This window comes from Periplaneta americana, chromosome 16 (assembly GCF_040183065.1).
Source record: "Periplaneta americana isolate PAMFEO1 chromosome 16, P.americana_PAMFEO1_priV1, whole genome shotgun sequence".
NCBI classification, from domain to species: domain Eukaryota; kingdom Metazoa; phylum Arthropoda; class Insecta; order Blattodea; family Blattidae; genus Periplaneta; species Periplaneta americana.
Genome location: NC_091132.1, coordinates 51,634,496 through 51,654,941, shown reverse-complemented (window position 1 = coordinate 51,654,941; position 20,446 = coordinate 51,634,496). Strand labels below are relative to the sequence as shown.

General features: G+C 36.8%; 1 protein-coding gene across 1 annotated transcript in view; it reads left to right on the top strand.

Annotated features, from left to right (window-relative positions):
* Positions 1–20,446, top strand: part of DopEcR (G-protein coupled receptor DopEcR) — a 972,001-nt gene that overhangs the window by 303,194 nt on the left and 648,361 nt on the right. The gene's annotated exons all lie outside the window — the stretch shown is intronic.

Below are 20,446 nucleotides of genomic sequence, written 5' to 3'. Positions count from 1 at the left end.
TAATAATAGCATTCAATAAAGAACGAATCCCGTAGTATGAGATTATATCATTTATAGTGATTTAACCAGAAGAAGAATTTTGGTCATACATTGAATCTTCTTCAATATTTCGGAACAATATGCAGGTTCATTTATCGTAAGGTATTATTATAAGAGGTTTCCACGTAGCCCATAAATATACGATTGCACAGTATGAGTGAAATTAACCTAACCAAATACAATCCTTGCGTGGTATTTATTAAGACTATTTCTGTTTTTTATTTTAGTAGGTTATTTTACGACGCTTTATCAACATCTTTGGTTATTTAGCGTCTGAATGAGATGAAGGTGATAATGCCGATGAAATGAGTCCGGGGTCCAGCACCGAAAGTTACCCAGCATTTGCTCATATTGGGTTGAGGGAAAACCCCGGAAAAACCTCAACCAGGTAACTTGCCCCGACCGGGAATAGAACCGCGCCACCTGGTTTCGCGGCCAGAAGCGCTGACCGATACTCCACAGGTGTGAACAAGACTATTTCGTGGATAGAAGAACAAATAAATATATAATAAAATAAATATAATAATTGAGGGGCTTAGAACAAAAAGCAGGTAAGTGACATTCTTAAAAAAATGAGGTAAGTGCGTGTTGTGATAGCCCAAAAGGATGTTTCTTTGGGATAAAATCAGTAAGTGATCACACTGTGCAGTGCTGCTATATGGGCATCATTTCACCAAACTAGTGTATTGTGACAGCGACGTGAGATTCGAACTCACGACCAGCGTCCCGCAAGAGAGAAGATCGCGCGGAGCACTTTGGAATGGCGCGCGGCTGAGAGGGGAAAGGGGCCAACGCGGCGAGAGAGTGGAGAGAGTTTGCGCGCGCATCTTCTGCTTGCCTAGAGAGGCCGAGAAATCCGTCGAAATGGAAGACTCGCGAATTCGAACTTTCGAGGCTACGTCGCTGTGGTTATAAATTACGGTCGCGAAGGAACGACAGCAGTTTTCAGTTGATTAGTCAGCCAGTCAGTGAGAAAGCCAGAGCAAGCAAGCCAGTCTTGTGTACCGGAGTTCGACTCGAGTGTGCGTCCGCAACTGCGTCAGCAGCCGAAGGCCTGAGTTCGAGTGCAGTGGACCGCAGTTGGAGGGACCTGAGTTCGAGTGCAGTGGACCGCAGTTGGAGGGACCCGAGTTCGAGTACAGTGAACTGTCTCTGGAGGTCTGTGGTTCGAGATACTGTGAACTCGAGTGACTGAGCTAGAAGAACTGTGAACTGAGAACTGATAGTTCTGATTTGTAAATAGTGCTTTGTAAATATTAGTTAAGATTAACAGTTCATTGTTGTACGTACTAGTCCAAGTAAATTGTCATTGTCGTCGGTGGAGTGCTATAACGAATACTGTGTTGAGTGAAGATCCAATTGTTGACGAGAGGGTTTAAGGTGAATTGTAGAAAGGAATTATTGTTGTGACGAATAAATTACATTGTTGTTACTAATAAAATTCACAGTATAATATTCCATTGCATGTAGAACTTTAACTATAATTTCCTGAAAACTAGGTTTCTGTCACGTACCTGCTTTTTGTTCTAAGCCCCTCAATTGTGCTTGCTGTTACATTTACGTTATTTGTTTTAAACATAAATAGTGGCTCTGAACACTTACTGAAAAGGAATACTCTTAAAATCGTTAGGTAGAAATCTTCTGTGAGAATATTCCTTCAAGGTACTTAAAAGAAATGTGAAATACCAAACATTATACAAAACTAAAATGTTCATTTTTAAAATAGGATTACTGTCCACACCTGTGGAGTAACGGTCAGCGTGTCTGGCCACTAAACCAGGTGGCCCGGGTTCGAATCCCGGTCGGGGCAAGTTACCGGGGTTTTCCCTCAACACAACACGAGCAAATGCTGGGTAACTTTCGGTGCTGGACTCCGGACTCATTTCACCGGCATTATCACCTTCATATCATTCAGACGCTAAATAACCTAGATGTTGATACAGCGTCGTAAAATAACCAAATAAAATAAAAAAAATAAAAAATAAGATTACATGGATGTCAAAGCGTTTTATATGTCGACATTCGCTTTATTTTATAATTATGTCTTGTGTTAAAAAAATCTCTAGCCAAATGGAGAAAAGAGTATTATTTTCAAATGACTAATCTAGGCAGAACAAATTATTTTCTTTGTAATTAATATCTTAGAAAGTGATTACTATCATAAAATACCGGTCAACACATTACAGAACAACTGCGCAGTACACTATTGCCAATGTTCAAATTGTGTTCCATTTATCAGAAGACAATGCCTCAATCGATCTTTCCTCTGCCACTTTGGAAAGTGTTACTTATGGAATTTCCTGGATAAAATGGGTGATCCATTGTTTCAATTCGTATTATAGCTGTAGGGTCTATCTGGAAACAAACACGTTTCATATATTTCTATGGAAAAAATCTAGACGTGTGAGGTCTGGTGATTGTGAAGGCCACCACCTCTTCACTTCGTCGTAATGTCCATGTTTCTGCCCCCATACAATGAAACACTCCACACAAATCACTTCACTGGTCTCTTTAGTTTTTCTAAGAGTTCCTCAGAAGATACTCCTTTTTTCTATTAAAAGCTTCCTTTGCCATAGCTATCCTCCTCTTTGATTTCCTGTCAGTATTTCATATTACATCTTACAGTACACCCCAAGTATTTGAAGCTATCCATTTCTTCTAATGCCTCAGTCGTTCATTGATTTTATCAAAGATTCTGAAATCCATTAACTTTTCAGTCATAAACTGTTTCATAGGCCTAATATAATTTTACTTACATTCGCTGAATGCAGTTCATCTTGCAGCTATTATTATTATTATTATTATTATTATTATTATTATTATTATTATTATTATTATTATTGTTGTTGTTGTTGTTGTTACAGTCTCATTATCATAATGATATTATTTGTGTGGCATTTCACTTTCATAGCAGTAAATTTTTTATTAATTTCTTTATTATATAGTAATTAAGTTAGTTTCTTTTATTATTTATGACTTTGGTAAATTTCTTCGAAAGTCGTTACTGTAGTAGACGTGAAGAAACCTTGAACTATTACCTTTAACTCACATTTCATAGTTACTAAAGTAAACTGAACTTTTTAGGAGAGATTTAAGTTTTATAACGCTGCTCGAGATGGAAGATACATTTAGAAAATTAGTCGTGCAGGCTATGTAATTATAGATGCAACACGCTTCGCACATCGCATTAAATATCGCTTAAGGGACATTTAACTGCATAAAATGTTGAATGTCATACGCCTCGAGCATCATTATGTTACCAGCAACGGTTGATTACATGATTTGCAGCATTAAAAGCAGAACATGTAAAGAAAATGAAATAAGGGCTGCTTTAATGAATGGCACAGATAAATTCAGAATTAAGGAAAAGGAATTCTGTATGTTATGTAATTATCACTTTAAAGTAGGTATTAATACTATCACCGGTACTAGATTAAAAATAATAAACGCGGAAATAAGGTCGGGATTGTAGTTTTATTAAATAAGATGTTTTCTATTTTAAAATTCGTCTTTGATGGTCTCGCACTTAACGATTTTAGTCGTCCAATCCAAGATTCGTGGGTTCAGATCCTACTCTTTGTTTATTGTTTAGTGAACTGTCCGAAGACAGGTTTGAACCTCACGAGTGCCACCAAAAACGCATCACTAATGGCGCAACTAAACCAGGAGATAATGGGGTAGGCTGGCCAGTTCCTCACCCCCTCCGTTGCGTACATTGCTAACAAGTAACATATTACATTAATCAAATTTCAGATGTAGGCCTATGCAAGCAGTAAATTGTTCTTCCTCCGACACACACACATTGTGAAGTGAGATGTTGCTAATGGGGATTAATTTTAAAGAGTGACGAAACCCTTAGTATGATTTCCTCCCAAACGAAAGCAAAGCTCGATGGTTCATGTCATAGATTTATGGCATGTAAAATAACCGTAGTGTGCCATTATGGCTAAGTGCACTTCCCAACCAAGCGGACCTAGGTACCATTGCCAGGTGTTCGCGCGTTGCTTTTTTATGTCCCGCGTTTGTCTCAGGGGCGGCTCTGCGTCATGCCGATCACATGACTTGCTGGACTTGCTGTCCAGTGTACGGTCGAATGAATCTCCCTTTCCTACCCGCAATGGTGTGTAATCCGGATAAAATTCAAGATAGGTTAGGCTGATTATTAAATCAATATTACGTACGTAACCATGCATGCATGCATGCATGCATACATAGGCCTACATACATACATACATACATACATACATACATACATACATACATACATACATACATACATACTCAATTCAATTCAATTCAATTCAATTTATTTGGCCATTAGACATACAGTTTTAGGCTCGTCAGAATACATTGAAAAAAAATATATAAATACATATAAAAAGCATTAATAACATAAACAGTAAAATTTAAGTAATACAATGAAAACATGAAATAATTTGAAACTTTTAAATTCAAGAAAAACTAACTAAATTGCAATTAAACTTAGCTATTTATTTCATACAAATTTGTGTTGAAAAATTCAGCAACAGAATAAAAAGGATTATTTAATAACCAATTGTAAAATATAGTTTTGAATCTATCGATTGGTAATTTATAATATTGACTTGGGAGCTTATTATATAATTTCATCCCCATAATTAAAACGTTTGTATTGCTCTTGTGTAATCTACAATATGGAATATTAATTTGTTCACTATTTCTAATTTCATGATCATGTATATTGGCCACTAATGAGTAATTGTCGATATTTTGTCGAGTGTAAAGTACTAGATCATATATATACAAATTTATGATTGTTAAAATCCGTGATTGTCTGAAAAGTGGCCTACAATGTTCCAGACAGTTTGATTTACATAAAATTCTAATGGCTTTCTTTTGTAAAATCAAGACGCTTCCAATTCTGGTTCCATTTCTCTAGAAAATTATGGCATATCGAATTATCGACTGAAAGAAAGAAAAAGTAGGCACATCTTAAATAATTTTGAGAAACGCATACATACATGCTGTATATTAAATAAATAAATAAACAAATAAATAAATAGAGAAAGAGAAAAGGAGATGAATACAGGAAGGAAGAAATAAGATTAAAAGGAAGTAAATTAGAAAATAAGGAAGAATGGAACGAAAGAAAAGAAGCGTATCTCTGATATAGGGCTCAAGTAAATTTTTATCGTCCATTTTTTCCAGCACATTTAGGCTACAATGATATTGCTCTGAAAGAAGGATTCGCCAGCCACGTATTTCCTGTCTCAAATGGCTCCAAATGTCCTGTCCTCTAATCCCACGAAGGATTTTAGAATTTTTTTAACGCACTGTACACAGGATGAACCGTAAATAATGTCATTAATTTCAGGTGGTTATTATTTGCGATTTTTCAAACAAAAATATTTGTACAGTTTTGCTCGTTTGTGTTTCCTTTTCTAGTTGATAATAATTGTTTTATATGAAATATTTCATATCGTCTTTGAGAAAAGCAATTGATTTAATTCCCAATATTCTCTGTCAGTTTAAGAGAGCAATGTATTATGGCACTAAATGATTAAAATAATTTTAATTTTGTGCTTTAAATATGCAGAAATTTGATCCGAAGAAATATAACATTTTAAAATTTCTTTTCAGAACGAGAAGTTATAAAATCGTGATTAAAAGGAATTCTGATAAACTTTATGCACATTCAAAGGACGAAAATAATTTTTTTTTTCGATCATTTATTATCATAATACACTGTTTTTTTTTGTCTTTCCCAAAACACGCTATGAAACGTTTCACATAATTTTTTTTTACCTCGAAAAGGAAGCAAAAATGAGCAAAATTGTATTAAACTTTTTGTTCGAAATATCTAAAATAATAACCCCCTGAATTTAATGACATTACTTACGATTCACTCTGTTTATACAACAATATTTCATCATCCTTAGCTCGACAACCCATCATGGGTCCTGGCTGTCCATAGGAGTTTCCGCCATTCATCCCTATTTCTAGCAACACTCATCCAGTTTTTAACTCCAATAGTTCTGGCATCCTCCCTGATGCCATCCTCCCATCTGACTTTGGTCTTCCTCTTCGTCTACTTCCCCCTGGTTCATATCGGAGGACTCTGATGGCTGGTCTCGAGTCCTCTAATCTCATTATATGACCAGCCCACCTCAGGCGTCCCATTTTTATAAAAGATGTTATATTGGGTTCACTGAAGAGTTCATATAATTCATGATTATACCGGGCTCTCCATTCGTTATCTACATTGACTGGCCCAAAGATCGACCTTAAAACCTTCCGTTCAAAAATGTTTAATCTATGTATATCCTTTTTAGTCAATGTCCAGGCTTCTGAGGCATAAGTGAGGACTGGTCTTATGAAGGTTTTATATATCCTAATTTTGCTTTGGGGGGTTAATATTTTAGATCTAATATGTCTCACGATACCATAGTAGCATCTATTAGCGAGGAAGATCCTTTTACCAATTTCAAGACTCATATCATTATCTTGACTAACTATAGAGCCCAAATAACTAAAATTAGTTACTCGATCAAATTTATAGTTTCCAATCTCCAAGAAATCATCTGCACCACAAGCTCTATTTGGGTTAGATATCATGTACTTGGTCTTCTTTTCATTCACTTGTAGTCCCATCCTCTTTGCTGCGTCCAGTAGAGACTTAAATGCATCTTCCAGTGCTGTTCTTGTTCTAGCAACAATGTCGATGTCATCTGCATAACAAGAATATTTAATAAGGATAATTCTGTGGCCGGGAGGAAAAAGGTCTTAAGTAAAAATGTTATACTTTTCAGGAGAGCAATAGAAACATTGAAATTGGTGTCGGTTATAGCGTTCTTTTAATTAAAAGGTTTTTCCTGGATATTATTTGTTTATATTTCTTCTAAAATAGGTAATGTTGCTCATTTAACAATTTTCTTTATTATTTCCAAAAATAGCAGACTTAAGCCATTTTAATACTACAACCCAAATTGAGTAGAAGGAACTATTTAAACATAAGACCTTTTACGTGTAAATGGGAAATGTAAATTATTAGGAATGCAAAACAGGTATTAAACAATATGGGACTGTTTACCTGCAGCTGAAAGTTTTAAAAGGAAAGAGCATCAGTACGTGATAAAATAGCTAAAATACAAGTTAGACCGTTAGACCTTTTTAATAGGGAAGCACGGAAAGCAAACATGTGATGGTTTGTAAGGAATAAAGTATTAAATATTCTTAAGTCCTTTATTCTGTGTGTGTTCGATTCAAAAAGTACTTGGGACATTTGGTAACGCTCTATATATCCAGTCAGGAGTCTTATTTGACTTTAACCGTTTTACCAGATTGTAGAGAATTGTTTCCGCTTTCAGAATATATAAAAATCTCATTTTCACAAAAAACTGACTTAAGACTTTTTTCTCCCGGCCACAGAATTAATACCGCCTAAAATAAACATTATATTAATGCTCATAACTATAATTGATCCTGATTTTTTAATAATTCTACAATTTCACTTGACAAAGAATGGCATAGTTGTCGATATTAGTAACCAACCATCAACCAACATTGACAAAAAAAAATCCATACTCGAAGTGAGATTCCAGGCCAAGACCCTGGCTTCAACGCAGCATGAAACCTGTCCCTTAGCTCTTGCATACATTACGGCCGAAATTGCATCTTGAACCTCATAACGATTCCTCAATATCGTGGCTGGAACTCTACACGTCTTTCATCTCTCCTTCATATGTGTATTTGTAGAACCTAGAGCTAAGATTGCATTCCAAAATTCCATATTAATAAATTGAGTCAAGGAGTAATATTAATGTAAGGATGAATATTTCATAAACTTTCTCCGATCACTTGACAGAAGCTGTAGCACTGGGATGAGGCTCAGCATTGCATCGGGATGCAAATTTATGAGGACCCATACCCAACTCGCTCGTGGAGTAGTTTCGGCTATGGGTATTTTATGTTCCAGGCTACATTCTTCTACCTTTAGAAGGAAAACTATCTTATAAATTACACCTCTGCATACATATAAGCGCAACGTATCAAAAACTTCCATCGAGAATGGTTTAGGGGTTGTAACACCCGCGCATAATTGGTTTGAATATTTGCCAGGAGAACGTACAGTATAACACGCCGGCGATGAATTCGGATAAAATATAGAGGAATCCGTGTCTCTAACGCTTTTGATAGCAGTGAACAAAAGGAAATGGTACGCAGTGGTTTAATATGCATTCCAGTCCCGTGAAATATATTTGTCTAGTGAAGAAGAGGGACAAAAATTAATATTTCTTTCCGTGCATTATTCTGAATAGTTTACTAGGGTCAGCTACACATGAATTGTGAAAACAGTTATGTAAACGTGCTGCGCATCTGAAAAACGATAATGGGTAAAGCTGGAGCTGTACATAGTCATTTTTAAGCCTCTCAGCTTGTGACAAAAGCTATTTACTTAGGCGGACTTAGATTACATATTATGAGTTAAAAAAGAAATTTATACCAGATAATTTACTTATTTACTACTAGCCGTACCCGTGCGCTCCGCTGCACCTGTTAGAAATAAATATAAAGTAATTATATAATTAAAATAAGGCGTTTGATCCAGGGAACAACTTTTACAACAGGCAAGATAAACTGCTTCGCTCATTACCTAATTTTTTTTGCATTGCATTTATTGCATATATATTTTATGTATTTTAACACGATTCAATTGAGCATGGTTAACATTTGAATTATAAAATAATAGATTGCTAAGCTAACGTACTATTACTGCATACTAAATCAATACACTCTCGTTGTTCGTTAATTCTCTGAGATTAAAATGAGTGTACATAAATATTATTTTAAGAAATACAGAAAACGAATGTACAAAATAGCCTATCAAATTTCCTGTGCATAAGAAGCTATTTTAATCTTACCTGTCCTCGATTTACTCAGAAGTTACTGTAATAACATTATAGCATTATGTCCATCTAGAGAAACTACACTTTCGAATGGTGAAATAATAATTAATTATACAAATTGGTTAATTTAGCTTCCGATATTACTTCATACAAACACAGAAACATTCTCTGTAGGCTATGTTTAATAGCTTTCGATTGTTGATGTCCAAAGCCCCTGTTTCGATTGTTGTTGTCCAAGGCCCCTTATAGACGAAGTCATTTGTTCTTAATTCATTGCACCGTCTTAGATGGCGTTATTTTAATTTTAAAACTCATTTATCTCATTAAATATCAGTCCTATCAAAATTTTGTAAATAATAAAACTTATCGGAAATCATGTTTAAAGAAGCTTTTGTTATGTAACATGTTTCACAAAAATCAATAATAAGCGAGATATTTCGATTTATTTAATTCAGGCCCCCTTATAACCCCCCTTTTAAAAAAGTATTTTGAATGCCATATAGCCTAAGATCTAAGTTACAACGAACTTAATTTATATTCCAATTTTCATATAAATCGGTTCAGCCATTATCGCGTGAAAAGGTAACAAACAGACAGACAGACAGACAGACATACAAACAAAAATTTCAAAAATGCGATTTTCGGTTTCAGGGTGATTAATTATATATGTTAGGACCAACTATTTTTGGAAAATCGAAAATTACCAGAAAAATTTCGGCTACAGATTTATTTATTAGTATAGATACAAATAGTTTTATCTTGCTACAAAATTGTAGGTAATATAGTTTAATTTCTGTACAGTGTCTTTTAAACCCTGAGATCGAAATTCTCTTTGGAAACAGATGACAGCGTCTTGCCATCCTAACGGCAAACACCAGCCAGCTCTTCCTCTTCCTGTTCCGTGATCACTTGATCAATCTCAGTCCTCCTCGCGTATGTGGTACCTAAGAGGTTACGTCCAATTTCGGCTTCCCCTTCAAAATTTTCTAGAGCTCCCTCAGGGGAGCAGCGTAACCCGGAGTGAGACTAGTGGCCAACAGGCCTGGAGCTCACATATTTAAATTTTGTACAGCCCCCAATCCCTTGCAAGGACGCGTTTTGCGTACCTTTTAAATTTGTCCTCCCAATTCTCCTTCGATTTTTCGATTTTTCGATTTTTCTATTCTCTTTGGAAAGTAATTCAATGATAGGATATTTAAAAGAAAAATCAGAGGGGAAGATGTACTTCTGTGGATTATCTTTTCTCTTATGATGAAAGATTTTTTTTTTTTTTAGATATGTCTAATAGTGTCCGGAGTCAACGGCGTGGCTCAGTCGGTTAAGGCGCTTGCCTGTCTGTCTGAAGTTGCGCTCAGACGCGGGTTCGATCTCCGCTTGGGTTAATTACCTGGTTGGTTTTTTTCCGAGGTTTTCCCCAGCCGTAAGGTGAATGCTAGGTAATCTATGGCGAATCCTCGGCATCATCTTGCCAAATACCACCTCGCTATCACCACTCTCATCGACTCTACATAACCTCATAGTTGATACAGCGTCGTTAAATAACCAACTAAAAAAATTGTGTCCGAAATATGCCTCTTAAATTGCGTGCACATTACTTCACCTGAACTTTTAAATGTACCCTTTCTCGTTCGTTTTCCGAAACATTAAATTTACATTCGATTTCTCTGACAGCCATAAAAAATTTCAGTAATGCAACTTTAAATGATTGTGTATATTTAACAACATAAAGTAGAATCTTAGTTGTAATATTTGTTGTTTATTTTTTAATAATAATAGTTAAAATAATATTAAGCCTAATTATATAAAAATTGAAGTGAATCATATTTTTAAGAGATTAATAAAATATCTTACTGTATGTTGTTTGTATAGTAATGACAAGAAGGCTTATATTGAAGTGTGAATTGTTTAAAAATTAATATATATAGCATATTGTATATTTATTTATTTAGTGAGTTATTTTAGGACGCTGTATCAACACCTCAGGTTATTTAGCGTCTGAATGAAATGAGTCCAGGCTTGGGAGGTACATGTTCGATGTCGTATCGGAAATGTTCATGAATTGCTGTTATGGTCTCCACGCTCTCCAAACTTGATCCCTTGTGACTTTCTTTTATATGGGATAATGTGAAGAATTCAGTGTTTGTGCCAATATTATCCGGGCTCGTATTAGTAACGGTTTTGCTCAAATTGTCAGAAAGATGCTACATCGAGAGTGGTACGAACTTGATTACAGAGTTGATGCGTGCAGAGTCATTAGAGGAACATATATCGAGCATTTGTTACGACGTGTAAAAAGAAAACTTGGTGAGTTTTTCTATGTAAATACGAACATATAGTTTTGTGATCACATACACCGTGTCCCGCTTAGAGGGATCGAGAAATAAGTGATAATTTCAAATATAAATAATGGTTTATGCAGACATCTAAACGGTATTCAACCTCCCGCCAAGTGTTCTGTGGCATTTGTGGAGTCATTAGCGCAGCTGCATTTGTGATGCGTTGTCTCAGTTCCTCCAAAGTGTTAGCTCTATTGTATACAGCATCCTTCACAAAGCCTCAGGAAAAAAGTCCAAGGGAGTCAAATCGGGTAACCTGATTGGCCAGGCAATTGGTCCTCGCTTTCCGATCCACCTATGCATGTACGACGAACACGACATTGTACTCGTGTAACAGATTTTTCTTCTGCTAGCCATAGCACACACTGAGCTTTCTGTTGTGGTGTCCACAAGTTGACCATGGCGTGTTCTCCTACAAAATGGCGCCAGGCTTGGTTTAGCAACAAACAAACGGAAGTTACGCATACAGTTGTTTTCTTACCTGGGCAGACCATGTTGATTTGGTTTGTAAAAAATTGCCAAGAGTAATATTTCTTCTGCGAAATTTAAAACTGTATGTTGCGAGCAATTACATTATAGTTGTCTATTTTTCTTATTTTCATAGTATACTTTCTTACGGACTACTTTTAGGGGGTAATAGTACTCATATTAATAAGGTCCTTATGGTACAAAAAAGAGCTGTTAGAATTATAAAAAATTCATCAATGAAGACACACTGCAGACCGTTATTTGTGAATTGTATTGTATTGTATTTATTAACATTCCATGGTATTCATACATGCTTACAGCTAGAATGTGGAACAAGTGAAAAAACTTAATATTATTATAAAATCTTAATTTATAGTCACAGTCTAGATGAAATATATACAGACGAGATTTACAATATAGTCTACTAGTACAACACAAAGTTTTAGTATCAATTTCATGAAGTGTTATTGAATGTCATGAATTCACGTACAGAATAGAAGGCGTGAGAAATTAGGTACTTCTTTAATTTGGCCCTAAATAATTTTATGTTTTGAGTTTCATTTTTTATATCGATAGGGAGGCTATTAAAATTTTTTACTGCCATATAACGCACTCCGAGGGAGTATGAAAGTCATTTTTTACGTGTATTTATACTATAAACTGCTGAATTAGTTGCAAAGTTTTCACGATTACATACGAGGAAGATTATTAATGAAAAGATATACTTACAAACTATGGGAATTATTTGTAGTTTTTTTTAAATAGTCCTACACTATTCCCTATATTTGGCACCTACTATTATTCTAATTATTCTTTTTTGTAATAGAAATATATTGTTATTATCTGTGGAATTTCCCCAGAATATTATTCCAAAACTCTTTACCGAGTGGAAGTATGCAAAGTAACGACTGTATGAAAAAGTAATAACTGTAACATCACTATATATTTATCAAGCCCTAAATTTTGCAAAGATAATTCACAAATGTTGACACATAGGAATGATGTTCACCTTTATAATACCAGAAACCGTGACCTTTTTGATATACCTAAGTGTAGGCTAACCAAAACAATGAATAATATTGTTTTATTATGTCTTTAAAAATTGCGAATAAATTTCCGACACATGTTTTCAATTGGGAAAGAAGTCTTTTAACAGACTTGTCTCTGGTTGGTTAATTAACAAACCCTTTTATGATTTTAATGAGTTTTATTGTTAATGTTGTTGAGTGTTTCTGATACAGTTGTATTGTTTTTTATGTCTCTTGTTTATTTTATATGTATTATTTGACTTTGTCATGTACGATACTCAATATACTCAAACGGGAGACATGCTCTGTATATCACCGAATTAAATAAGATTTTGTGACAGGAAATTACAAAACGTACTGTTTAAAGTCATACCTGGTATGGGTGGCCAATGACCCCTCGTTTTGAAAATATTGGCTATTGTTTGTGACATACTTCCGTTAGATGTCTAATAGGAAAACATTAGTCTGTGTAATGGCGTAGCTCATGTGGTTGGATGCTGAGTTGTCATCCAGGCAACCTGAGTTCGAATCCTAATGCCTTCTCATTTTTTAAAGCTTGATATTATTATTATTATTATTATTATTATTATTATTATTATTATTATTTCTTTTTTCTTTTTTTATTCACTTTCAGTTGTCAGCTCCTATATTCAGTGCCATGTTGAAATATGCGTGCTATAATCAAAATTAATAAACGAATGAGAAGTGTTTGTGAATGTGAATGATATTTGTTTCGCAGTAGAAGTGCGGAAAAATGTGTGTGACTGTGGACAACCTTCTTACAGAAACAGAACAGACACCAGTGACACGTCTTACCTGCCTACATGAGTAATATTTCATTGTTTATCCTTTACAATACAATGTTAGTTAATTATAATTTGTTTAAAACATGATGAAGTGTTCAATACATTGAGAAATATGATATATGTAAATAGATAACTGTGATCACAATTTTAATCATTATTTAAAAAAAATATAGGATCAGTTAAGATTCGAATTTAGGTTGTCTGGATAACAACTCAGCATCCAACCATATGGGCTACGCTGTTACACAGTATAATGCTCCCTATAAAGCACCTAATGGAAGTTTGTCACAAACAATAGCCATTATTTTCAAAAAGAGGAGTCATTTAAATTAATTAAAATTAAATTAAAATTAAAATTAATTTATTCTGAATTTAATGTATTTAATATTTAACAAATTTATAAGTATACGCTGTTAAAATTTTATCATAAAGATCGTAATAAGTTTGTATTACAGACACACAATTATGACACAAGACGAAATATTAATATAACATTAGTAGAACCTAAATGTCTCACATCTGCTGGTCTAAAGCATAGCATTAATTTTGGCCCTCGGTTGTACAATGCTTTAACTAAATTACACCCAGAACTTCTAACATGTAACCCACTAACACATAACAAGAAAATTAGAAACGTGTTAATATCTTCAATTCGATTAAATAAATTTATAGCCTATGTGTATGAATTAATCAACCTAGATTATATTTGTATTCTATAATTTTGAAAAAATATATATATATATATATATATATATATATATATATATATAGTCCTACTTTTCACGTGCGATATTATTCTTCTCTAGTGTTAATATTATATTATATAATTCTATTGCCGCTGTAATTTAAATTTTAGTTCCTATTTTATTTTAATTATTTATTTTTATTGTTATTTTTTTATTTTCTATATTTCTCTTATATTAATATTGTATTATATAATTTCTGTAACTGTAATTTTAATTCTATTTCCTATTTTAATTTATTTTATATTCTATTATAGGCCTATTAATAATATATCTGAACTGCGACCGAACAAGAGCGCTGCTCATTCGGTCTCAAATTTGGTTAATACTACTGTATCTCCTGTTTTATATTGTTTGTATTATTTTATTTCTATTTCTCTTGTTTGTTTGTAATTATATTCTTTATTCTGTATATTTAAATTTAAATAAATAAATTGGCCACCCATACCAGGTATGACTTTAAACAGTACGGTCTTGTACTTTCATCTCACACAATCTTATTCCATTCGATGATATACAGAGCGTATCCTCTCCTTGCCAGACTTTGTTCCGTAAACTTGGACAGTTTCTCTATCTTGTCAGATGTAAATCTCTAAGATATCTTTATCTGGTTTTAAGCGGTGAGCATTTATTTCTCGATCCCTCTAAGCGGGACACGGTGTATTATATAATTTACCTGCAGTAATTTTTTTAACTGCTCCAATCATTTGTAGACACTCCGTATGTTTACGCAGGCAGATAACATAGTTTCGCACCACAAACTGTACTTGACATTTCTGGATCTGAAATTCAGTCTTTTACTTGGAAAACAGACACTCTACCCTTCTCTTACATGTCTGAGATTAGAAACTCGGTCGAGGATGGAAGCTGTTAAGGAGAGAATAGAGTTGAGATGTTACACACTGGATTAATCTTGGAAGGACAGCGTCCAGTGATCACCTTGATGAATGTTCGGATCCCACACAAGAGGAAAAGCTTCTTGATCACTTGAATGACAATAGACTGTTCCGCGAAGCAGTTAATTATAGGCTACGACATCGTAATCCCAGAAATAGGAAAGACTACGTTGTGTGAACTGAGGATCGCTTGTCGACCGGTCTTGTTTGGGACATAATCCAATTACATTACTCGTTAACTAGCTGACGTCACGTAAATCCTAGTCTACGACTCTACCCAATAGAAATCATTCCAATGGAATAAACATTTATAACGCAAGCTTATGTGTGCAAATCAAATTAATCTGGTGCGGAGCGTTGCTATTTAAGCTCAATGCGGATTATCTATAATCAATACCGAAATAAACGACGCAAATAAATTGCAAATACTTCACCACACGCTCTTTGCACAATATCGTTAGATGAGGGGAGATTATATCTATATATTATTTCAATTTAATATAAAAGCATTGCTGAATTCGTTACTTTTCTTAATGATTTTTTTTATTTCATTGGGTTATTTTACGACGCTGTATCAACATCTAGGTTATTTGGCGTCTGAATGAAATGAAGGTGATAATGCCGGTGAAATGAGTCCGGGGTCCAACACCGAAAGTTACCCAGCACTTGCTCATATTGGGTTGAGGGAAAACCCCGGAAAAAACCTCAACCAGGTAACTTGCCCCGACCGGGATTCGAACCCGGGCCACCTGGTTTCGCGACCAGACGCGCTGACCGTTAATCCACAGGTGTGGACTTCTTAATGAAGGGTTTAAGCTCATACAATAGGTGCTGTAGACCATGGAATTGAATTGAATTGCATTGAAGAAGGAGAATTGGGAGGACAAATTAAAAAGGTACGCAAAACGCATCCTTGCAAGGGGTTCGGGGCTGTAAGAAACTAAATATGTGAGCTCCAAGCCTGTGGGCCACTTGTCTCACTCCGGGTTACGCTACTCCACTTAAGGAGCTCTAAAAAATTTTGAAGGGGAAAAATCGAAAATGGACGTAACCTCTTAGGTACCACATACGCGAGGGGACGGAAGTGTGATCAAAGTGATCACGGGACGGGACGAGGAAGAAATGGCTAAAGAAACAGTTTTGTTTGCCGTTAGGATGGCAGGTGTTATCTTGCACATTGAAAGGGGTTTTGCCATTTCGCAGTGCAAGTGGAGTCGAGAAGACTCTGTCATCTGTTGTTCGATGACAAGGCAGTTGAAGGCCGTCAGAAGAAACGCCGTGAATTCTGAATCTGCAAATTGAAAGGTTCCCTGTCCTTTCGCATTGCGACTAAATGAGTGACCCCGCAAATTAATAGGCAATTTATAGGTTCTGAACTAGGGCATGTCGTCGTTTGTTAGAAAAGGGAGAATATATGGGGAAGGGCATATAGGTCCGTGGCCCATTTCTCTTAGGACTCATCCCGACATTTGTCTTAGCGCCTTAGGAAAACCACGGAATACCTTAGGCAGGAGGAGTTGTCTCATATAAGAGAGTAGCCAATTTGGCTTTTAGGTAGGGGATGATTATCTCTTGAGCCTTGTTGAATTGTCTCAAAGTAGAAACCAGCCATTTGGCTTTAACTGTAGACCAGTGTTCCGCAACCTTTTTATTCTCACGGCATACCTTAGATGGGCCTAGGGTCAACATGGCACACCAAAATATTAATCCCCTCAGAAACATATGATGTGGCTCTCTTAATGTAATCATGTAATGTAATTAAATTTATTATTATTATTATTATTATTATTATTATTATTATTATTATTATTATTATTATTATTATTATTATAACTGTTGTTGTCGTCGTTATTATAAAACAGAAATCGACTCTAACATTTATTAAGAATTTATTAACTTTAATTAGCTGTAGAAAATACGCATTTTTATTACCAATATTAAAGTAAATAACTTTTCTCACACCTCCAATGTGATACTTGGGTCTCTTAGCTGCACACAGGTGGCTGATCCGTGGCGGAATCGTTAACAGTGCAAGCCTCATTTCTTCATAGATGGATTTGAGTTTCTCCCTCTTTGATGTTTTAATTTCAGTTAACGTCGAGAAGCCCAGTTCACACATATATGTAGTTGAAAATGACAATAACATATTAACTGCAATCTCGGAGATAGCCGGGTATTCACTTCTTATTGACAACCAAAATGTTTCCAAAGGCACTTCGAGAAGTTTTAATGTCAATATTCTGCCTGCTTTTAAGCCTATTTCCTCTTGTACGAGTATATTATTCGGAAGATGTTTTTAATTCACAATGAATGATCACGAACCCAGTAAAACTCTTGGAAAATTGGGTTGGTATAAGTGACCCATAAAAAAGTCAAGATATATGTGAGGATTATAGAGGAATAACAGTGATGAATATTTTTAATCGTTTATATGGAAAAGTAATCAAATAGTCTATTATCTAGATGAATATTACAAAGATAAAGAGAATGAAATACAGGTAGTCTTCAGGTCAGAAAGATCTACAATGGACCATGTGTTTGTGGTGAAACAGTTAATTGAGAAAATCAGTAGCGTGGGACAACAGATTCATTTTGCATTCATAGATTTAGAAAATGCTTACTACACTGCACTACTAAAAAAATTATGGGAGACATTAGTTGATATGAAAATTGACACAATAATTATACGTGCAATAAACAATTTACATAAGAATGCTGAATCTAAAGTGAAAATAGGAAAATTTAGGTCAGAAGAAATTAGAGTAACAAAGGGCTTCGTCAAGGGTGTAGCATGCCACCTACATTATTTCTGCCGGTCGAGGTGGGTTCCTCCAAGTGGTGACCGGGGGGTGCAATGGTGGCTCTCGTGCTCTTCTTTTCGGCCATTTTTCGTCCTATCACCAACCACTCCTCTTCGTTCTCTCTTCTTTTTCATCACTATTTCTCTCCGCCGGCCGCCATTGCATGCGGAACGCCCACCACATCATCACAGCCATTTTCACCTCTCCATCCCCGCTTTTTTGTTCTTGCCACGTCCGCCAACATGACGGGATTTGTTAACAATGCCTGATGAGGCTTTATTCTTCTTCCCCTTCTAATTCTTATATCTATTATTAGGTTAAGTTTCTTAGGTTTATAACTCCCGTCTCACCAGCGGGGATCTTTCCTATCTCCGTGGTCCTGTCCCACGGTTTCGAGCGCGACTTCCAACTTGTGTGGCCCGACAGGGCGCCCAGCAACGAAGCAATAGTGGACCCTTCATACTGCCCCTATATGCAAGTCTAGGTGCGGAGCCCGGACCAGTAGTCATGTACACTCACGTGGAGCCCCAATGGGGGCCCGGAGCGACTTAAACGTCCCGGTGACCGATTCTGCTCGCCGGGGCGGATATATCGCTCCGACGTGTTACCGCTGACGTATGGGTGTCGCAGTGTAATCAACCACAAGTCCCCTGAAGCTGCGTGCGGTCTCGGATTGCTCCGGCTTTGGGAGGGTCGGTCGGAGTTAGCCGCAGTAGTCTGGCACTTGTATTCAGTGTAGAGTGGGGAGCCACGGGCGGTTATTCCCGTGGTAGGGGCATAAAACTGCGACACGCCTCTGGTGTAAGACTTGCCATTAGGTGTGTAATGACCAGTTTGAAGGGTAACTTGCGTGAAGTGGGTTGCTTGGGATCGGGCTGTGGGGGGTCCCCACGGCCGGCACAGACCGCGAAGAATTCTTAGGTGTCTTTTTTTTCTTTCGCCCCCCCCGGTGGCAGGCTGACGCCGACAGTTCCGTAGGGGGGGGCCAGTTCAAAATGGCCTCTTCGCGCTCCTCTTCCCCTCCAGAAAAACAGCAACAAAAGAAAATGAAAATAGTAAAAGACAGGGCAACTGAACTTATTAAGACGAACACTGCAATGGAATTGGACCCTGAGAAGGTAATAATTAAAGGGCCGCCTCCAAAGTTTATTAGTATCACGTTGGATGGGACGGAAAAAACAATGAAAAACATTAGTCCATTTTACGTGAGACGCGCGCTCGACGGACTCGTAGGCAAGGTCAGAAATGCAACTCGACTCCGGAATGGCAGTCTCCTTGTTGAGACTGCATCTGCAAAACAGAGTGAAACACTGTTGAGAGCGAAGTTGCTGGGATCATACCCAATCAGAGTAGAGCAACACTCCTCGCTGAACACCACGCGAGGAGTTGTGCATACGGATTCTCTAGATGGTATGTCCGACGAAGAGATCCAATTAGAGCTGGCGGAACAGTCCGTGTCCAAGGCTTATCGTTTACTGCGTAAGCGGGACGGACGGACTGAACCCCTGAGCACAGTCTTTCTGACCTTTGAAACGTCTCTCTTGCCAGAATATATCTTTGTTGGGTACGAGCGTGTCCCTGTGCGTGCGTATGTGCCGAATCCAATGCGGTGCTTTAGGTGCCAACGGTTCGGACATACGCAAAAACGTTGCACAAACAACATCATATGTGCAAAGTGCGGCGGTGCTGACCATGGGGAATCCCCATGCGCCAGCGCCGAGCACTGTGTGAATTGTTCTGGGGACCACGCTTCTAATTCCAAAAATTGCCCGACATATTTGGTAGAGAAGAATATCCAAGAGCTCCGAGTCCGAGAAAATATTACTTTTTTCGAGGCGCGTAAACGTATTCTAGACCAACAAAGAAAGGCGACAGAAAAATCTCATTCCTCAGTATTGCTGAAGGCAACGGAGAGAATTGATGCATCCACGCAGACGCCACCTCTCGCAAGTATGCCTGGGAAGCGAATTGAGACCGCGACCCAGACATACGTTGATTCTGCGACACAGACTGCTGAGTCAGACGACTCGTGTGGGCTGGATATCAGGCCTTACGTAGCTAGAAAGATCGCTGCCGTGACAGCAGAGAAAGATTCTAGGCCTGGTAGAACACCGGAACGTCGCGCTCCTAGTTCGGGTGGCGGATCGAGATCACGCTCTCGATCGCGTCCTCGATCAAGATCACGATCAGTAGTGCGACGATCTGCAAGTGAGTCGCCACAGTCCAAGATTAAGCAGTCGCAGACAAAGGCATCAATCCATAGAAAAGAAAAAAAGAGAAGATCGCCTGTGAAGCCACCATCATGATTTAGCTCCTCGCAATGACAGATATTGTACAGTGGAATGTGAACGGTGTACGCAGCAGATATACAGAACTACAACAATTGATCTATCATGAGAACCCTGCTATTTTATGTCTTCAGCAGACACACCTCCGACCCGAAC